Raw genomic sequence first — 6,026 nt, 5'->3', positions numbered from 1 at the left:
AAACCGCGCGGTTTAATGTCCAGCAACAGGTGGCTGAAGTTGCAGCGAGTTAACGGACGGGAACTCCCCGGAGCAGGGCAGTGGGACAGCCTTGCCTGGAGCAGAGCTTCAGAGCCCTGACCTGAAGGAAGGGGACCGGGGACCGGGCACCGTGCTCCGGCGCCGCCTCCACCTCCTCCCGCGCTGCCCAGGCCGCCGCCTACAAGTCCCGTCATGCCCCGCGCCGTCGCGGCCGCTGCCGTCGCGCCCCGTCCCCCCTCCCGCGCCGCTCCCCGCCCACTGCCGGCAGCGCACGCGCAGCGGGGGCGGCGTCCGGGGCAAGTCTCCCCAATGTAAGATGGTGGCCGGGCTGGCAGCGGAGCGCCCCGAGCTCGGAGATCGCCCGTCCCTCGCGTAAAGGTCGTCGGAGCAGCCGCCCGAGTACCCGGCTGGCCGCCGCTGCACGTCCCGCCCTAGGAGCGCCGCTGCGGGTTTCTCCCCTCCGCTTCTCTCTCTCTTTCCTCGTCGCCTCTCTCCTTCCCTCCCCACCCTTCTCCTTTTCCCCTCGCCTCCTTTCCCGCACGCTCACTCACTCGCCCACCCGCCCGGCCGCCCCCGCCGCGCCGGGCAGCCTGAGAGGGAGAGACGCGCACACGCACCGCGGGCCGGGCAGGCAGGAGGAAGGCGGGTGAGTGCGAGCTGAAGGCCGGGCCGGGGAGGGAAGGAAGGAGGGAGGGAAGGAGAGGCGAGGAGGAGGCGGGGGGGAGCCGGGCCGCTCTGACTACGAGAGCGCCGAGGCTTCGCTGGGACGGCGCAGGCCGCAGCCCACCCGCCGGTGCAGCCCCGGCGACGGGGGGACGCGCGGGCCGCTGCCGTGCGCCGAGGGCACCGGGCCGGGAGGGGAGGGTGCGGGGGCGAGCGGGCGGCTCCTCCTGCCCGGGGGGCGCCGGGGAAGGGGCTCCCTCCGTGCAGCTGCCCGGAGGAGGCTGTATTTATTCCTCCTCGTCCCCCCCCCCCCCCCCCCCCCCCCCCCGGCGCGGGGAAGCCCTTGGGCCGGGCCGAGCCACCGGCCGGGGCGGCGGAGGGACGGTGGCCCCGGAACCGCTTGCCTCTGCCGGGGCAGGCCGGCGCAGCCAGGCGCGGGCATCGCGGCGTGATTCACTTAGAATTTGCGTGGAAATTTCCTCTGTCCCCTTCTTCCTCTTCCCCGGAGCTAGGCTCCATTTCTTCTTGTGATATGCACTTTTTTCCTGAGGGAGAGGCAAACAGATGGTGAATGGCAGCCTCTTAATTTTGGTGTTATTTTGGACAGTCCGTGCAACCTCCTGAGATTTGTCTGTCAGTAAAATAACCGGTATGTAACTTTCTGTCTTCTGCTTGCAAAATCCTAGAAGCTCTTTCCATTTTGTGCATTAGCAGAAACAAATGATAAGGGTGTGTAGGGGTGCTCATCCTACATCTAGCGATGGTCCTACAGCTCTACCTGCCAGTTTAAAAGTGAGCTGCCGGTGCGTTCTTCTGTACAATAAAGGGGAGGGAAAATACACTAGATAATTACCTTAAAATGCTTTGTTACCGTACCAGAAAGGGTTTAATTGTCCGTGGCTTGTATGCTTCTGTCAGTGTGGTAATACCAAGTATGTCGTTCACAGGAGAAGCAATTCTCTCAAGAGCATATGTTAATGTAAGCAAAACCTATCAGCTGCTTAAAGCTGTGGAAACTCTGGACCTGCAGATGTTGGCTTACTCCTTTCCAAAAGTTTTAGAAGTTAATGTTGGCCAGTCACATGTTTACTGAGCCTGTACAGGTTTCTAACTCACTGTGTTTTAATTGTCTGTATTTTAGTTTAGTTTTGAAATGTCTTGACTTTAACATCCCTGTACTTTGACTTCATACTCATGTAAACATGGTGTCTGGCACTAACAGAAGAGCACTCATACTGAAAGATGAATACATAGAAGAATGAAATTTTTTCTAGCCCCTTTCACTGCTTAAAAAGGAAAGGGAAAAAATAAAATACAGGCTTATGAAGAGCAGGGAATAAAAGAGCTGTTTGACTCAAGAGGGAGAATTAGCTTCAGATGGCTCACAAATAGTCAAATATACCGCTAGTTTCTTAACTATGTAATAGTTGTAATAATGTGATCTAACTCGTGGTCTGGGATTCAGCTGTGCTGCACCTTAGGCTTTTGGAATTCTGTGATAGAGTTTCCATTTCATAAACAAGATGAACACATGCAAGTGTTTAGAAATGCTTGGCAGCTGAACTTGACTGAATTGCTTACTAAATTCATTTTAGGGGAAAAGATTGTTTTGGAAAGGGGGAGTACAGTGAAAAATTGTCTTCTTTTGACTTGCATGTTTTTTCAGGTGCATCTTCGTTAGCTTTTAAAATTATGGGTGTTGGAGGATCCTAACAGCTTTTCTCTTTACAGAGAAAAGGTGGTGTCTGTCAGGAATAGTGCTCTACTGGTTTCTTGGTACGTCAGAAAGTTTAAGAACATCCTTAGAGTGCCCACTAAATAAAAAGCTTGTGTTAAAAAAGCTGGTGAGAGAGGATAGACAAGTACGTGGCTTTTTAATTGTAATTAAAAATTATCTTTATGTAGAAATACATGTTTTCCTTCATGGCTGTTGTTCATAAAAGTTAGGATATTCTTTGTAAGTTAAATGTTTTAAAATTGCTCTGACCAAGATCCTAAGTATGGGCCCTGAAGGCTTAACTCTGGCAACTATTTCTCAGAATTTCACCTGCCTCTTTGAAATAAATGAGATTATTTCAAATAGACTGCTCTGTAAGCACAGGTAACTGTTAAGCGGCTGATCACAGATTGCATCTTGGGCCTTGGTTGCTCTGGTTAGATGAGGCTGATCTATAGGCCTTAACACATGCTGAAAGGAAATCACTTGCTCAGCAAGACTGCTAGGGTCAAGGGTTCCTAAACTTTCACATGGTGAGTAGTGCCTTAGGTTGTACATACCACCTCTTGTCCTACTTGCAGTTATGCTGTATTGCTGAGCTAACTTGAGTAAGTGCATATGTGAAAGACTGCATAACTTACCTTGCTTCAGTGTCCTGAAAGCTTTCTCTCTTTAAAGATGTTCATGCTTTTTTTTTTTCAGTGCGTCTTTCTACCTGCTTAGTCACCTTTTTATTGGATGGAAACAGTGTGAGGAGGTAGAGCTTTATGGATAAATAGATCCCCCATCCCTCTGGGCCCCCCTCTTTTGTTTCTTGGAGAGTAGTCTATGAATTTATTCCTTTCGGAGATTGGTTAACATTTGTTAACATTTTAACAGCTGTAAACACTTTCCAGACTTGGGAAAATTAAGTACAGCAGCAAATGGTTTGGCATGGCTTGAGCTGCTGCTCAGACCTTCTGGTTCTTCCTGTGAGTAAACTGGGAGGGCAATGCAAGTGTCTAGCAGGAAATATGAATATTACTTCTGTAAGTAAAAGCATGTATGTGTTTTTGTGTTAGATTGTTTGGATCAGTTAGGTGTATGTTTTTATCAAACTGGGTTTTCTTCTGTCACACCAGAAACTTTGATGTGCTTGGTTTTGTCAGATGGCATTTTTCTTGTATGACTTTGAAAAAGGAATCTTCATCATTTCCTTATTTAAAAATTGTATCCAAGATTATACAAACTCAGTGAGAATTTAGAATACATGTTTTTGACTTCTGGTTAGCTGTTATTAGGCCAAAAGCCCAAAAGGAAGAATTGATGTTTAAGCTAGTGATTTCCATATAGTACTAAGATCAAGTAAGTTTTGTGGTGATATGTTTAACTTCATTTCCTTCCACTTGGCTCTTCTGGGAGCATGACAACTCCAAGGTATTTCTAGGAGGAGTCTATCATCATTTAAATGGAGCTTGCAAGTGTTTTTGAAACACATATGTACAAAACAAGGTATTCATAAATCTCATGCATGTGCTTTTAACAACTTGAGGAAGCCTGCATCCGAAGCTATCAAGCCAAATGCAGGCGAAGGGAATGACACTTCTCATCCTTTTCTGTGCATCCTGAAAGCTATGTACTGTGTTTGTATTCTGGAGCAGAATATGTTAGTGTTGGTTTCATAATGATTAATAAGTCATTTGTGTATTTTTATTAAGGTATTTCATCTGTTGCTGGTTTTCAAATTGGGGAAAGATTTGGATCGGCATAAGGGGGTTTTTTTTATCCTTTAGTCACTGAGTTAAAGGTGGATGTAGAGATCGAGCAAACATGCTACTGAACTTGGTGGAAAGGGAGCTTGGATCTTTGCTAAGGCTTGTTCTCTGATCAATGCTGTCTGATTTTGATCAGGTTCTGTCCTCTTGCAAGGGAAGAAGGGAAAATTTCATTGGCCTGTGAGTAGCTTTCTAACATACTGTAATCCCAGCATCTGTTTCTTCTAGCTCACTGTTGTCTTGAGAGCAACAGCTGCCTAATATTAAGTGGGTTTCAACTGACTACAAAATCTGATGTAAAGTAATTGTACTTCTGCGTATCTTGGTTGTGAGATGGAGGGTCCCTTTTTGTAGTGCAGGTTCTTGTACTGTCCCTTTCTGGGCTTTGAGTATTTTACTTTTCACAGCTTATCACCCTTTCATTGCTGGAAGGTGATATTGCAATATTTTGTATTTGATTGCAAGTATGAATTATTAGCACTAGAAATTTGGGGTGGTGTTAGTGTTGTTGGGGTTTGGTTTTTTTGTTTTCCTTTTTCAAAACAAGTGAAAGAAGCTGCAAAATTGGCAGCACACTTCTGTCTTCACTTCTAATGAGTTCTTCAAGTTCAGAACAGAATCACACGAGCTTTGTAGGGATGGCCAAAAAATGTGATAGGCACGTGTACTGTGATTTTCAAGTAGTGCTTCATCCCAGGTTTTACTTTGGCCCATTTTTAGGCCTTTTTTGTGGCTGAGTGCTTATGTTTCAGACTACTGAGGCCTAATCTTTTCCTTGCTTAACAGAAGGGGCATTTATTTTTTTCCTAGTGTGGATGTTCTTAAATGTTTTCTTCCACATAAGATTTGATATGCAAGAGTAGTAACTAGAAGGGTAGCAATCTTACTCCTTGTAGGATAGGAAGACTTGCTAACAATTTTCCAGGTTAATTTGTTTCAGGAGCACTGAATTCAACAGATGAGATTTACTTGAAAGCAGGCTTCATGTTATGTTTTGGTTTAAAGTTTCTTTCACCAGTATGGATTTAATGTGGATCCTGTTTGAATAGTGTATATTAATTTTAAATTGCAAGGTACATGAGCTAAGACACCTCAAGTGTGAAATACTGTATTTACAGGTGGAGTAGTTTTCCTTCTAAACCTGTCTTTTATTACATGTTACAGTAAGTTGCCATCTTTAAACCCCAGCATTTGAGTTGCAGGACTGGAAGGAAGTAATTATATTTATATGTGCTTTGGAACTGCCTACCTGAGGGAGTTTGTGATAGAAGTTTTGATGAAGGTTATGTCCCAGGCAGGTAAGTGTGTGGTGGCTCTTGTTCAGGGTTTTTCTACTGCAGCCTAGAAATATAGAAAAACAGGATAGGGAAGAAGTATGTAGCAATAATCACTAGATGTGGGGAGAAAGTGTTCAGCTACTTTTTTTTCCTTTCTCTGTCTTCTCTCCAGATATAATGAATGAAGATAGGTATGTGTAGCTATAGCTGTGCCTGTCAGTTAAAGACCTAAAGCTTCTTTGTGATGTGTAGATGTTACCTTGGGCTGCTGGATATTGCAAAAATAGAAACTATTCCCTGTCTTTGAATAGCTCCTGCTTCATTACATGTGACTTTCTTTTTTATTGAATGAAATCTAGAATTAGTCTTCAGTATCTCATTCATAAAATGTGTCTGTCCCCTGAGAGCTCTTAAACTAGCATAAAATAAAAGGCCAAAACTTGCTAGGTCAAAATTAGTGTTTATAGGTCAGCAGGCCCAATAGTTAATTTGAATGCATTTCCTTCAATCAGTGTGAGCTGTAGGGGCCCCTAAACTCCTGAAGTTATGTTAAACACACTGGTCTGAATGAGAGAGGCCCAGTAGCATTAATCC

General features: G+C 45.4%; 1 protein-coding gene across 4 annotated transcripts in view; it reads left to right on the top strand.

Annotated features, from left to right (window-relative positions):
- The first annotated feature begins 291 nt into the window (after window positions 1–291).
- The window catches only part of CNOT4 (CCR4-NOT transcription complex subunit 4), a 78,148-nt gene continuing 72,413 nt past the window's right edge, over window positions 292–6,026 (top strand). For 2 of the 4 annotated variants that reach the window (XM_032106437.1, XM_032106436.1), the window contains exon 1: window positions 293–667. The gene's annotated coding sequence lies outside the window, so the exon portion shown is untranslated. Of the gene's footprint in view, window positions 668–6,026 lie in introns of all 4 variants that reach the window. The other 2 variants (XM_032106434.1, XM_032106438.1) reach the window with 2 other exon arrangements.

This window comes from Corvus moneduloides, chromosome 4 (genome assembly GCF_009650955.1).
Source record: "Corvus moneduloides isolate bCorMon1 chromosome 4, bCorMon1.pri, whole genome shotgun sequence".
Lineage (NCBI taxonomy): Eukaryota > Metazoa > Chordata > Aves > Passeriformes > Corvidae > Corvus > Corvus moneduloides.
Note: the sequence above shows the minus strand (reverse complement) of the source record. Positions and strands in the feature narration are given on the sequence as shown.